This window comes from Mus caroli, unplaced genomic scaffold (genome assembly GCF_978045245.1).
Source record: "Mus caroli unplaced genomic scaffold, Mus_caroli_1 scaffold_14, whole genome shotgun sequence".
Classification (NCBI taxonomy): Eukaryota; Metazoa; Chordata; class Mammalia; order Rodentia; family Muridae; genus Mus; species Mus caroli.
The window spans coordinates 104,292,043-104,307,532 of record NW_028227269.1 but is presented as its reverse complement, the minus strand read 5'-3'; the positions used below and the strand labels follow the sequence as shown (position 1 = coordinate 104,307,532).

At 47.3% G+C, this 15,490-nt stretch overlaps 1 long non-coding RNA gene across 1 annotated transcript; it reads left to right on the top strand.

Moving 5' to 3' along the window:
- Positions 1-224: 224 nt before the first annotated feature.
- LOC110307307 (uncharacterized) lies at positions 225-3,293 on the top strand. The gene is made up of 3 exons (XR_002379377.2): positions 225-280; positions 756-874; positions 2,319-3,293. It is a non-coding gene; the product is annotated as an uncharacterized LOC110307307 (long non-coding RNA).
- Positions 3,294-15,490: the final 12,197 nt, after the last annotated feature.

Genomic DNA, 15,490 nt, shown 5'->3' with positions numbered 1-15,490 from the left:
CACCATTACATGCTCCTGTATCAATCAGCCCATCCATCCTGAGATCCCCTTTAAAGATTCATTGGCTTACAAGACAGGAAAGCTGTATAAACACAGTAGAAAGAACACTGTATTTCCTCCTCAGGGATCTCCCCGAGATCTCTTCTAAGAAGAAAATGTGTTGGTCTGAGTGTTCTGCAATCTGGGTTCACGACCTGTGACAGTTAGCTTTAACTGTCAACTAATCTAGAATCACCTGGGAAGGGACTCTCAGAGATGGGTTGTCTACATTGGTTAGCCCGTGAGTATGTCTGTATAGTATTCTCTTAATTGAGTTCACAGTTGTGGGAAGACTCAGTCCACTATGGGTGGCCCCATTCCCTAAGCAGGGATCTCAAACTGTGTAAGAGTAGAGATGCCAAGCTGAGCACAAGCAAGCAAGTGAACATGCATGAATTCATTTCTCTCTGTTCTTTATTATATTTAAGTACACTGTAGCTGTCTTCAGACACACCAGAAGAGGGCATCAGATCTCATTTCGGATGGTTGTGAGCCACCATGTGGTTGCTGGGATTTGAACTCAGGGTCTTTGGAAGAGTAGTCAGTGCTCTTCACCGCTGAGCCATCTCCCCAGCCTTCTCTCTGTTCTTGACTGTGGATATTCTATGGCTAACTGGTTTAAGGTGCCTGTCCTTACTTCCCCACACTGATGAACTGTTAACTTGGAATTGTGAGATGGAATAAGCACCTTCCCCCTCTCTGTTGTTTTCCATCAGGATGTTTTATTAGAGCAACTGGAAACTGACCACAGTTGAGCAGCAATATGAACTAGCCACACAGCAGCTCTCTAAACAGTGATAATGGACACTGTGCACAAGGCAGGCAGAAAGAGCAGGTGAGATCATGCAGCCACCATCCATGGCTTTGTGACTCAAATACCCCCCCCCCCATTGATTGCACAACTAGCCAGATGTGGTGGCTAATGTTCAACATCCACATGATGTGACTTAGAATCACCTAGGAAACACACTTGTAGAAAAGTCTGTGGAGATGTTTCCAGAAGGTGTTCCTATGCTCTTTCCGACTTTCAGCTCCCTATGTCTACCTTGCTGGGATCTCAGTAGCCTGCTTTTCTTTCTCCAGAGGCTTTTGTTCTGGTTCCTGAGAACGTCACCCCTCTGCACTCTTAAAAATATTTCGGAAACAAGAAAGTTAATGTGGACACGCTAAGGTGGCAAAGGGAACCTTCTCCTGTGTATTCTGCCCACATATGTGTTGTGTGTATGTATGGCTGTAGCTATGTGCATGAACACTCACTCATACGTGTGTGCATGTGAGCAACTGGGTACATATCTGTGTATGCATGAATGTGTTTGTGGATATATATGTATATCTGTGTGTGCATATCTATACATACATGTTTCTGTATGTGAGCATGCCTGTGTGTGAATACGCACATGTGCATGTATATGGATATACAAGCATATGTGTATGTATACATTTACATATGCATACATTTCTTTGTGGATACGTGATCCTATGCATGTATATCTGTGTATGTGTATATATATGTATGGTATGTGAAAGTGTGTGTGTGTGTGTGTGTGTGTGTGCGCGCGCGCGCGCAAGTGTGTATTACAGAATGGGAAGAAACAGAGAAGCTGGATGACTTTCTAAAGAGCAGGACTCTGGAGAACTCTGCCTGGTAGAGCCAGGTTCTGTGCTAACAGCCTTGTCCTTGTCACTACCCACGCCCTGGGTGCCTGCACCCTAGTCTTCTGGTCGGCTTGTTCTGCAGAAGGGAGAGCACAGCAGGGGAGGCTGCGGGTGGTTTCATGGGAAACTTGGCAGCAGACGGCTAAGCACAGTGCCAGGAGTTTAGATGTCAAGATTTAGGAACTAAAAATACAAAGTGGACCTGCCAGGGTCCAGACACACGGGGGCCACTCTTATTGCAAAGGAACCTGCCGGAGGCAATGGGGCCAAAGTACCCATCACCCCAGAAGTGCTGAGGTGAGTGTGTGCCATGCCAGGTCTAGCCTCCACTGCACTCCTTTCGGGGCTGAGAAGGAAGGGCCAGTTCTCCTCCAAAGCCTGGGACCTCACTCCAGAACGCTCAACGGTTATACGGAAGACCTTGGCCTGCACCAGGGATGAGTCAGTGTGGTTTTGTTCACATCAGCTGTCACAAGCCACAGAGAAACCAGTGTGGTCCCCATTGTTCCCTCTGAGTCACCCACAAGATTTGAGGTGCATCAGAAGGCTTGTGGAGAATGAGATGCCTATGGGGTGGGACAGCCAGGTTGCTCTACAACGGCATTTCAACATCTCTTTCCCAGGCACCACAGCCAGCTTCCGGGTTCTCTGTGCCATGGAGAAATGGATCTTGGTTCCTGCAGGAGGAAGAGGGAAGAAACAGCAGCGTGTTCCAAGAACGGTCCGCTGTGATGAGTCGCCAGGCTTGTGTCAAGTGTTCGTATTGTAAAATCTTGAGAACTGTAAGCATCACCATGCATCCACACGCCTAGGGAGCCAAAGAGCACCGCCCACAGTGGAACCCAGTGACGATCAGCTGGGAGGTAATGCCCAGCACCTTATACCAGCCAACAGTGTCCTGAGACCTCTACCAGTGGCATATGTTCATCTCTGAGAGCTAAAGTCAGGCTCAGTTTCCAGACGAGAGGGCAGAGATTTAGAAAGGTGGCTTAGATTTCTAAAATTTCTAAAGCCAGCTAGGGCAGCTGGGTTCAAATCACAGTGGTTTGTACCTGTGCCAAGTGTATTACGGTTCTCACTGGTGTGGCCAAAGTCTTAACAAAAAAAAAAAAAAAACTTAAGACAGGAAGTGTTCTTTGGCTCACAGTTTGAGGGCGCTTGTGTTAGCTCCATGCACATGAGAGCACACAGCTCATCCTGGTGGAGACAACGAAGTGTGGGAGCATATGGCAGCTGATCCCATTGCATCCAGTCAGGAAGCAGAGAGACAGGGGTTAGAGAGTGACAGTGCTCAGTTCTCTTTCTCCTTTCATTCAGTTCAAGTCTCCGTCCCTTAGGAAGGTACTGCCCGCCTTCAGGGTGGGTCTTCCCTCCCCAGGTTAACTTCTCTGCAAACCCCCTCCCAGATGTGCCCAGAGGCATCTCCCCAACAATACTAACTTCTATCAAGTAGCAGTCATGATTAGCCAACCACCATACCAAGTGTTTCTCGAAGCTCCAGCTCCCTCTCAGGTAGCAGGTGAGCAGAGCTGGGCTGGCCCTACATAAGCTGCTGAGGCCTGTGGTCAGCAGCCAGAGAGGCTCATGGGATGCTGAAGCCAGCCGAGGTGCTGGGGCCAGACATGGAAGCCTCGGACAGAAGCTGAGGGTCCCTGATCCTCCTCAGTCTCCAAGGCACAGTGAGGACAAATGGAGCCCCCTCTCCACTCAGTTTGAAGCCTCGCCTATTAGTGTTATTCAGAGCCTTTATGTGTTTGAAAATATTCCTCTTCATTATTCATATTGTGCCACAAGAATGATATATTTGAAGAAATTATCATGAATAAAGTGGCCAATTTAGCAGGGAGATTTACCAAGAAAATACTCAGTAAAAAATAGTCAGCTACATTCTCTGAGAGAGGAAGTGAAAACGCAGTTCAGATCTTCATAGTTTGAGAACAATGCACGTGGTGGGGGGGACCCTGCTCAATAATGTTTCCTACAATAATTCTCAGGCAAGAGGGAAAAATTATTTCCAATAATGATAAAAGAGGAAATAAAGTGGTCTCGAGCCTAATCAAGCCTAGTTACAGGGAGAAAAAAAATCACTCTCTTCTCGGATGATTCTAAAGGAGTTTGGGGGAGGGCGGGCACGTGTGTACATTAAAAATAGAATTGCTAATAATCCTGTAAGCCAGTGTTCCGGGTTTGGAAGGCCAGATGGCAAGGCTGGAAGAGCTGGAGTCAGAAGCCCCTTTCAAAGCAGCAGCATGCTCGCCCTGCCTTCCAGGGAAGGGGTACAGCGAGCACTACCAACTCCTGCTCTTCATCCATCACTGGGGGGCTTACAGAGGTGCTAGGGTGTGGGGCAGAGCTTACAGAGGCACTTGGGGGCGTGGCTTACAGAGCCACTCCTGTTGTCCATAAGCATTCATGTTCTTCCCGCCCACCAGCGTGAGGAGTGAAAGGCTGGCACACCCAGAAGCCTGGGTTTGTGATTCCTGCCAAATGCCAACCTGGAATCACTGTAAGTCAAACCAGCATCAAGAGACAGTGCTTCATCCCAGCATGCGAGGGACAACCCATTCCAGGCAGTTTCCCAGGGCCCACCGCCCCTAGTTCCAAGCTGCTGTGTTTGTTTGTTTGTTTGTTTGTTTGTTTGTTTGTTTCTTATGAACCAGTGCCTCTTCAGTGCCTGCTTTTAAGAATTATGACTGTCTACCTGCCTCAGCTTTTTCTGTCAACTGGACACATGTAGATTTGTCTGGGGATATAGTCTCAAGTGAATATCTAGATCAGATTGGCCCATGGACAGGTCTATGGAGGATCATCTCAACTGTTAATTGATATAGGAGGGTCCAGCCCACTATAGGTGGCACTATCCCCTATGCAAGTGGTTCTGATCTGTATAAGAAAGCAAGCTGAGCCAAATCTACCTGCTAGCCAACGAGCAGCATCCTCCACAGTTCACACAGCACTTCTTTAACTGTAAAGTGAGTTCCTTGGTCAGAGGCAATGCTATGTGGGATAGCAAACAGGTCTACCTCAAGCTGTTGGAAAGAGCTACCCCAAAATAACAGGCCGTAAATTAGAGTTTAATGCCAAAGAAATCCTTCCCTGCTCTAAGTCATTTTGGGGGCAGGGTGGTTTGTCACAATAGAAACTAAACTAAAACACCACCCGAGTCTACATTGCCTTTGCCATAAAGTTCTAAGATTCAAGGAGCCTGAGTCTCCAAACTGCCACATGGAGGAAGCTGTCTCCACATAAACATTATTGTGCAGTGCTAGGTGACTTGGAAGCAACCCATGGGGACTCTGACATCAGCATTCCAACTAACTGAGCAAGACCTTGGATGTGGGGTGTGGTGGGGGTCAGTAAGTAATAAAGCTGTCACCTTACTCGGAGCCAGGCACATGAGGACGTTGATATCCTCCTACTATAAGAAGAAGCACACTAGCCATGAAATAAGAGAGCCATGCATTAATGTAGAGTTAGGCCACACTTTCCTCAGTGTAGAGAGTGAGTGTCAGTAAGGGGACACAGCATGATGGTCACTCAAACACAAGTCTCCTCCTTATCACAGGAGGCAGCCTACCTTCGAAGGCTGATGGGCTGCATATGTCCCAGGGCAGTGTGTAGTGTATCCTCACAGTGATGAGGCTGCTCCACACTTTGCCTTACTCCAGCAGTATCAATTTTCTTATCATCGTGATGAGCATGACGAAACTGAGTCTTAGTGATGTCACCTCTGAGACTGATAGCCAGAGACTTGGCCCTCACATTCACAACCCGAATAGCATCGCCGTCTCAACTGGTCCCAGAAAGTCCAAGATAACAAGAGGGAGCAGGAGCAGAGCGTAGAAAAATAGCTAAGTGGGTGTCTTAGTTAGGGTTTTATAGCTAGGACCAATGACCAATGCAAGTCTTATAAGGACAACATTTAACTGGGGCTGGTTTACAGGTTCAGAGGTTCAGTCCATTATCATCAATGCAGGAACATGGCAGCATCCAGGCAGGCATGGTACAGGAAGAGCTGAGAGTTCTGCATCTTCATCTGAAGGCTGCTAGCAAAATACTGACTTCCAGGCAGCTAAGATGAGGGTCTTAAATGTCATGCCCACAATGACACACCCACTCCAACAGGGCCACACGTCCTAATAGTGCCACTTCCTGGACTGAGCATATACGAACCATGACAGTAGGTAACTGCTGAACATGGCCCACTAGCTTCTACACATATATATACTCACATCAAGAGAGAGAGAGAGAGAGAGAGAGAGAGAGAGAAGACAGACATAGAGAAAAAGAGACAGAAAGACGGAGACAGAGAAGGTGTCGGTGAAAAGTCCTGTAGAAGGGTCTAGATTCCTGAAAGCAAAAGGCAGAGACAGCCTAGCCCCGGGAGGGAAGACGTTTCCTGAATGTAGAGGGGCCTTCATGTCTGTTAAGAGTTTGGGTCTGACTCAAAAAAAAAAAATCAAAGAACCTGAAAATCAATTTAAAAACCAGACAGGGCTCGGATAATTGTGTTCCTTTCCTGCAAATGTCGGTGGGACTTCCACTCCAAACTGGAGCCACTCCACTGAGGAGTTCAGCCTCTCTTCAAGAGTGGCTTTCTCTCCGCAACTCGGATTTATTTAAGTTCCACCATTAAAATGCAAGCCAGAATCCGAGAGCCATCACCATAGCAATGAGCGTCCTCAAAACCCAGCGCCAGTTTTAATGATTAAATTATCTTTATTTTCGGTTCCTATATCTCCATATTTCCTCTCCCTTTAGTACATGTTCATGAATTAAAGGCTTCTCCAAAGCCCAGTGAGGAACATGGCTCCCTAAAGTTGTCCTTCCCAGCTGGGAGCAGCCTGTGACAGGGACATCACTTTAATCACCATCGTGGTGACAGTGCTGAGGAGCCACATGTAACAGGAATAAGTCACAGCTTACAGTCCTCAAGGATCAAAAGAGACTGTCTGGAGTCTGCAAAAGCTCTAAGATAATGATACTGGGGTAGGAAGAGGTAGCTAATGTGGCATCAAGGCCAAGTTTGTTGTTTAATATTCTGCAAAGAATAGGAGGAAATGATATGGTCTTGTCCTCATGTGTGGATGAAGATGAGAGTATATATTTGCACACTTCCGTAAGTGGGCATGGAGGTCAGAGGTCACCCTCAGATGTCGTCATTCAAATGTCGTCAACATCTTGCTTGTTGAGACAAAATCTCCAACTGGAACTTAGAACTCAGCAAGGAAGCTGTCCAATTGGATTTAATTATCAACATGACACAGTGTAGAGTCATCCAAGAGGACTTAGGTAGAACCTCAAGTGAGGGATTCCCAGATCAGTCTGGCCTATGGGCATGTGTAGGGATGATTGTCTTGACTACTTAAGTGATGCAGGACGGCCAAGCACACTGTGGGCAACACTATCCCTACTAAGGCTTAGTAGCCCACTGTGGGCGACACCATCCCTACGACGACTTAGTAGCCCAATTCTTTCAACTGAGCCCAGCTCAAATGAGAGTTGAGTATAAGCCTGTGAGTGAGTAACCCAGCAAGCAGCATCCCATCATGAGTTCTGGCTTTGAGTTCCTGACCCAACTTTCCCTGGTGGTTAACTGTGAAGCTTTTCTTCCCTGTGTTGTCTCTGATCCCAAAGGTGCGAAAGGAAGAATTGAGAAGGGAAGACATATTCCTGGGAGCCCAACTCACCTTGCTTCCACATTGACTGGCTGGGGACAGAGTCTAGCCTTGGTTATGGATCCCATGGGATAGGTGGCAGAAGGGGCCAAACCCAGTGATTGATCAAATACTGATTCATTTGATCTGTATGTACTGAACTTCCCTAAGTGGGGAAGAGAAGATAATTCAGACTATGCAGAGATTGGGCTAACCCAAACCCCAGAAATGGTCAAAGCATCCACAGGACACTGTAGACAAAACTACAAAACTACAAAACTTGACCTTTGACCAAGGTTGCTACATACTACCTACCATTTGCACTGGACTGTGTGGAGCTTAATGACCTCAGATTCGGTGTCTGTGGAAACCAGGCAGCAGCTAAGACATCTTGTACAGTCACAGGACCCCAGGCAGCAAGGCTGAGATTCAAATCTTAGTGGCTGGGGCTCTTTAGCACTTCTCACACACAATCTGCCCTCTGTCACACACAGTGTCCTAGACACCCGTTGACTAAGTACAACAGAAAACAATAAAAATCAATTAGGTAAATTACTATCTACAGTTGGTGGGAGCTCAAGAAAGTTTTCTCTAGGCAGGCTGTTGAGTCACAGGGTGTTGAGGAAAGTAGGAGCTGGTCCCCGGAAAATACGGAAGACAGTGAGTTCAATATTGGAAGAAGAACATTGTTTGTGACTCATGGGCTATGTGAAAAGATTAGGGACCTGAGCAGAGAAGAGCCTTGGGAACTGCAGGCTGGCTGAGAAAGGCCTGGAACAGAGTGACAGGAACCTAGTGGTCCCTCTGTCATTCAGGGGAACTGGGGACAGCCTGCTGTTTCCCTTCACCAACTTCGCTCACCTGTCAATTTACATGGAGCTCCTGTAAGCAGTGGTGTAAGCTGGGGAGCAGTAACATGAGCTGGGGAGCACTGACATGAGCTAGGGAGCACTAACATGGCTGGGGAGCACTAACGTGAGCTGAGGAGCACTAGCATGAGCTAGGGCGCACTAACGTGAGCTGAGGAGCACTAGCATGAGCTGAGGAACACTGGTCTGAGCTGGGGAGCACTGAAGTGAGCTGGGGAGCATCGGTATGCTTGGATGCGCTCCATAAACCAGCACCTTGGGCCTGTGCAGGATGAAAAAGCCGAATGTCTCAGCCACAGCCTAGCCAGGTGGCCAAGACCCTCGCCACGCAGCAGGACTGAGGTGAAGTAAGAGGACCTGAGATGGAGCGGGTTGGCCTCACCATCGGCGATCACCAGGAAAGCCCAGCTGCTCAGATGATCCGTGCACGAGTTCACGGGTCCGGAAATAGCGCGGTGTCATCCCTCTGCAGGGCTATTTTTAAAATGTACTCATCAGATGTATTTATACCCTGCGTCTTCCAATTTAAAAAGAAAAAGAGAATCAGGCAGCTAAAATGGCCAACGTGAAATAGGATTAATAGAACAGGACTGGAAATAAGAAAATGTGGTTTTTAGCGAGGAAGCGATGCCACAACTTAGTTTAGAGCCGGGTTCAGAGTTTCCAAGTAGCCAAAGCAAAAATGGGGATCCAGCGTGACATAGCTGATAGAATCAGAAAGCGGTGAGCTGTCTCCATGCCTTGAGGAAGACAGACTCTTTCCTTGTTCTAAATTCAGGACAAACCAGCTCGAGTTAGAGATTTATTAAGAAACAAAACCTGCATGGCTCCGGAAAGTCTAAAGTAAGACTTCGAGGCTCAATGCTTAAAACAAGGTAAATGAAAACAAGATAAAATGAGTGTGGTCCCTGGAAATCTTCAGGGATCTTCAGACCCAGGCATGTCGCTGTCTGTTAAATGCCTGGTTGTCTTCCAATCCAGGAAAGGTAGGTGCTTGGTCTCAGGAGGAGGAAAAGATCCACAGACCTGTGACATGAGAAACGAGTGACAGGTCCTGAAGATCAGGATCGGACTAGATAGGACCCAACTGGTCTGTCCAGTGCCTGCTACACAGGGAGCACCTATAGGCACCTAGGACACTTACATGAAAATCCCTACAGGACAGCGGGACGGGGGGGGGGAACCTTAGTCCTGGCTCTGGGTCACCCGCTGAACCACCTTCCAACACTGTCTTGATCTTTCTGGGCATCTTCCCTTCTGATAGGAAAGAGTGGTGTGGGCACTCTAGTCTCACTGGATGCCACTGAATTGTTTCTGCTATAATTATGTAGGTCCTGTCTCCACCAAGAGCATTCCAGGATTCCCTTGGTGCCACACCTCCACTGATATTTGATATTGCCAGACTTAATTTTTGCCAGTCTGATGGGCATGAAATGGTATCTCATTCGAAACAACATGGGAGGCTAGAGGAAGCCAGCTAGCCTGAGTTCAGTTCCCAGCACCAAAAGGATCACAATGGCCTATATATAATTCCAACTCCAGTGGAATCTAGCATAGCTGCTCTGGCCTCTCCCGTGGCACCTGTGTTCATGTTCCTATACTGCGTGCACGCGCGTGTGTACATACACACGCAGTAAAAAATAAAACAGTTATTAAAATGTGTCTGAATGGTTAAACATTAAGGTTGTCCGACCAGAAAGAAAACAGAGGACAAAAAAGAAAAAAAAGACAAATAGATTTGGGCCAAGGATGCACTGCCTTGTCTTATACAAAGACTCAGATGTCATGTGCCCACCCAGGCCAGTAGCTTTGCCTCCATGATCAATAAACCGGATGTCAGTATGTCCTGGCAAAGGGGGCATTTGTGCTAAAGACTGTGGGGGTCACCCAACTCTACACCTCCTCAGGGCAGGGACTTCCAGCCTTAGACGTTGGTGTGTAGAAGGGAAAAGTTCAAAAAGGAAGACACAGTCTCCACATACATGCGGTCGTGGGTGACTTGCCATTGAATGTCACCCTTACATGATGACACTGTGCAATTCAGCATCTAGCCTCGGAGAGGGGTCACTCCATCAGTTGCCAATAACTAGGTTCTGGCTGAATGCTTAGGAACTAAGAGAACCGAAGTGCAAGACAATGAGCCAGGTACCTTCTGACCACTCGAGGTTTTCTCCGGCCCCCAGGCTCTGACGACGAGGGCCACATAGAAGGAGGGCTGAAGGTCATGGGTCTGGCAGGCATGGCTGAAGGTACACATACATGCTTTCAACATGGCAATTAGATGGGATCAGGTGCACGCAGCCCTTGGCACACAGTAAGGTTTTTGACAAATACCTTTGCATTGCTGTGGCTAGTATCCAATGTCTTCCATTGTTTCTCATGGTCTAATGGCCTTAATTAAAGGTTAGGGAGGGCCAAGAGACCTTTTGAGTTCACACAGTCCCTGGGCATTGAACGGAGATGAGAACAGGAGGTGCTGGGGTCACTTCTGGGTTTTCTTCAATCCTCTAAAGCTCCCCTAGGGACACAGAGCATGCGTTGCAGTGCTGCGTCCTCCAGGAGATGATGCTCCACCTGGAGGGAGAGATAATGACCCAGGAGTGAAGGTCAGAGGCACCGTAGGCTTCTGGAGGCCCCACGAGCCCAGCTCCGCACAGCCTCTCCTTTGCTCTACTCATTTTGAGTTTAGCTGGTTTTGAGGGGTTGGCCACACCCCCTTACCTGGTTCTCTGTGCCCACATTTCAATTCTATCTTCTCTCCTGGAGTGGTACGCAGACAGGGGCATTGAACAGTTTGGTGCAGAAGCAATAAAAGGCTGCTGAGCTGGACCTCTGATGGAACTGGTTCTGTCTTCTCCTTCAGCCCATTCCCACAAGGATGGCCCGGCTCCTCTGCTCCAGCAGGACCCCTTCAGGACACTGAATGGTAGGCTCACCAAGCCCCCTCAACTGTGCTATCGAAGCACACGTAAGGAATTTTGTTAAATTTGAATTTCAGACACAGAAGTTTTCAAAGATGTATGTCCCAACCATCAAGTTCTCTGTGACATACCTGAAACTCCCACACTTTGATTTCTGAGCTCTGGCCACCCTGCCTTCCTTAGTTGACACTTGGTGGGTCATTTCTCCTCCCAAGAAACTGTGACTTTCAGTCCAAGGGGCGTCTCTCCAGCTGCAGCTCAGCCAGAGCAGGGCAGAGGCAAGCTTCCTGGGGACAGTTGTTCACAGAACAGCTTTATGTGGCACTCGGTGAGACTCGGATCCTCCAAGGACTCCTGGTTCTAGCTAGGTACTGCTGAAAGCTGAGCAGAGGAGATGTGTGAGTGTATATGTGTGTGTGTGTGTGTGTGTGTGTGTGTATGTATGTGTGTATATGTGTGTGTGTGTGTGCATGTGTGTATGTGTGTGTATGTGTGTATATGTATGTGTGTGTATGTGTGTGTATGTGTGTATGTACTTTATAACATTTATATAATATGTATACACATGTGCATATTTGCTATTATGAATTTATGGTTTTTCAAAATTACTTGATAATTTCAGACAATATATTTTGGTCACATGGCTTTTGAGACTGTTCAGTTGATCAGTACTGGGGGGGGGGAATAAGGAAAGAATTTGCAAGTGAAATTTTGAAAGAGATAAAATGTGAGCAGGGGAAGGTTCCACAACCATCTAGAAAGATCTAAACACTGACTCAGCAGGTTTCTGCTGCCTGGCCACCAGCAAAGGCCAAAAGAAACCTCTGGCAGAGGACACAATGCTCTCCAGTGCCAGGGTCCCAGGACCCCAGCTTTACCTGAGTCCCTGCTCCCTGAGGCTATCAGGCTCTGATGTAACCTCCCACTCCTGGCCCAAGTGCAGGGAACCAGGCACCTTCTGCAGAGGCAGCAGTAAGCCAGGCGGACCCCATCACAGGGAGGCACAGCCTGGGCCTCCCTCCTTCCATGCAAGGCCGCAGCAGGCAGAATATCCAACTTGTAATAAGGGCTCAGTAAATCTTCAGAGTCCCAACCAGGAATGAGGAGATGCCGGCTCCAAGGCCTGAGATGTTTCCGTGATAAGGAGAAATAAATGGGCTTCTCAAAGACCACAGACACAATTCTCTAGTAAATTCACTTTAAAGCATAGGAAGAAAAAAAAATAGAAGAAAAAAAAAGGGCCTCTCTCCATCAAATATCAAATACCGCGGAGGAAAGAGATAAGGCTTAAACCAGAATGGATTCAGGCTTATATTTATGTAGCGAAGTAATCAGGCCATCAAAGCGTAGGAAGGAAGTGGAAGGGTGTTAAGACAAATGAATTTTAAAAGCACACAATAGCAGCCCCCGATTTGCTTTCCCTGGCAATGAAGTATTTCAGAAGATTAAAAATGGTTATGTAACTTCCAGAATCCACATTGTCAAAAAGATTTGTAACTCAATGTTTTCCGACCCAGGTACCAAATGAAAGAGTTTCATCTAGGTTTTTGATCCTGGCAATTTTTTTTAAAGATATAAAATATATTGAAATATTTAAATTGCTTGTCAAATGTAAACTTGCCCATGTCCTGACACTTATAAAATATAACGCAGCTTCAAACATCACTTTCTCCTACTAGGGTTTTTAAAATTGTTTTATAACGCATTAATAGTGGAGATCAGAATCCAAAAGGCTGGTATTTGTAAATTCACATTTTCCCCCTCATCCCCGGCAATTTTCAGAATGTAATTCTGCCCCCAGCTGGTAAAAACATCCCTGACATCAGAAAGAATCGAGCAACTTCTCAAGGTCTCCATGAGCATTGGAAAGATGAGGGTTTGTATTTTGCAAAATGACAGGTACACTGGGGGCCGAGACATTCCCCAAGCCCCGCTCACACCCCGCATAGGTTTTATGTGCCTGTCGGAGCAAGTGAGCAGTTTTTCTCCTTGGACAATCAAGGCGTCCAGAATGGGGGCTGTGCATTTCAGGGAGGCCCTGGCTGTGTTCCTCCCAGGACTGCCACCAATAACGAGCTATCGATTGCCTAGCGGTGATGCTGGCCATCCCAAAGGTCAGCCTATGCAGAGTGTGGATAATGACAATATGCATCCCAAGAGCAGGTTTGTTTTCTTAATGTGTACATTTTTGCCTGTTCTATTAAATTTTCTAAGATTTATTCCTCCATGGCTATATCGCTTGCAGGACTACAATCAAAGCATCTTCAATACTGCATGGGACTCTCTCTCTCTCTCTCTCTCTCTCTCTCTCTCTCTCTCTCTCTCTCTCTCTCTCTCTCTCTCTCTCTCCATCTTCAGCCCAGGCTCAGATGAGTGGCCAGGAAGCGGGGAACTGGATACCCAGCTGTGATCATGGGGACAGCAGGCTTGAGTATTTATGGAGACTCTGTCTTTGGGTCCCCTTCATGGTCAGCAGTGTTATGTGGACAGTGGACAGGAGGGCCCCTATTTTGACAGGAGCTCTATAGACACTTCAGGAAAAGAACTGAAGCTGAATTCTAGGCTGACAACATTCCAGCTCTAAAGAACAGACTGAAAAGAAGGCCATGACTAGAGGGGGAAGGTGTCTCACAAGAACTGCAGTAGCCTCCTCAGTGTGGTAGGCTGGGCCAGCTGTCAATTGCCTCCCTGTCCCCAATTCTGCAAGTACCCCACAGCACATCTGGGGCACCAGAAGCCTTAGCATGGAGAGGAGGTGAACCTGGGAGGGGAGGGTTAAGCTCTGACTTCCTCTGTCAGCTCCTAGAGATGAGTATGGAAGACCTTCAAGACCACAGGACCCCCTCTCCATCCATCAAAGGGTTTTCAAAATTCAGGTCAATATTTTTAAAAATAGAAGTGTTCCTGAAAAGACCCAGGCAATCCTTCTCTCTCAAGGAAGGCGCCCCAACTCTGCTCAGAGAAGGTAAATCTCTCATCTCCCAGTGTTTACACTTCCTGTAAAAGGGCAGACAGAATCAACAGCTTAGGTTTTTCAAAGTCAAGGCTATCACGTAAAGAAGATACTTATAAAGCCAGACAGGGGAAAAACGTCCCTTTAAACCAAAAGTGATGGCATCAACTATAATCCCAGCACTTGGGTGTATAAGGCAAGGGGATTATGCATTTGAGGCCAGCCTAGGCTGCATAGGGGTGTCCTATCTCAAAAAGCAGAAGCTAAAACTAAACTAAATAAAATCTTCAGGATCTAGGGAGGACTCTGTAGGTGAAACACAACCTCTCACTCTCACGCATGGGGTCCTCCATAGGCACAGATCCCCAGCAACTACATATAAGCAGCGAGAATATCAGGGACAAAGCTGGGCAGATCCCAGAGCTTAGCAGCCAGGCTGTCCAGCCCATCAGAGAGCTCCAGGTTCACAGAGAGACCATGTCTCAAGAAAATAGGGTGGTGAGAGATACAGGAAGACATCCAATGCCCACTTCTAGTCTCCTTGGGCATGCGTACATATGGCTGCTTATCTACATACATACAAACAGACAGAACCCTTATCTGTTCATTAACAAAAATTTAAAACATAATAATCGAGTTGTTTGCAGCCAGGTCTGGGCATAAGAAGACTGGAAATCCTTCTTTTGAAATAACAAGTCAAACACTCAACTATCATCACCCCCCATCAGCAAATCAAGCGCCACACCTCACTACAAAAAAAACTGTACCGAGTTTGAAAGGTGAGCAAGAGGAGTTCTAGCTGGGTTTGCCTGTTGACTGTCATCTGCCAGCTGTTGGTGTAACAAGGAGGCGGCTCAGGCAACCACTCTGACCCTGTCCATCTCTGTCTGTCCCCTGAGGTCCTCAGGTCTCAGGATCAAGCTGTTTGTATATCCTCTGCTCTGGTCTTCGAGCCTAAAACCCACCTCCTAGCTCATGCAGTGTGGCTCAGTCTCAACTTCAAGGGCACCATGAGACAGAGATGTGAGGAGGAGAACTGGATGAGAGCACTTATAAAATGAGGCCCGAGAAGGAGCTCACTTGTCCCCAAGGTCACCAGAGAACACCTTAGAAAATGGCATCTAAGAAGAGCTCTCCTCAGCAGAGCTGAGGCTGCTGGTGCGTTGTCCTCTGGCTCGCCGGTCCTCCAGGTCTGTGATCTCTTCTGGATGTCAGTTACTTGGTCTGTACATTTTTTTTCTTTGTTCTAACTGCCTGAGCCAACGGGACCTTGTTTCTCTGTCACTGTCACTTGCTTGCATGACTGGAGACCAGGATTGGGCTTTGTGAGTATAATCACCGTCTAATGAAGGATCCAGAGATAAAAATCAGAGGTGATGGGGACCATCTTCTCCA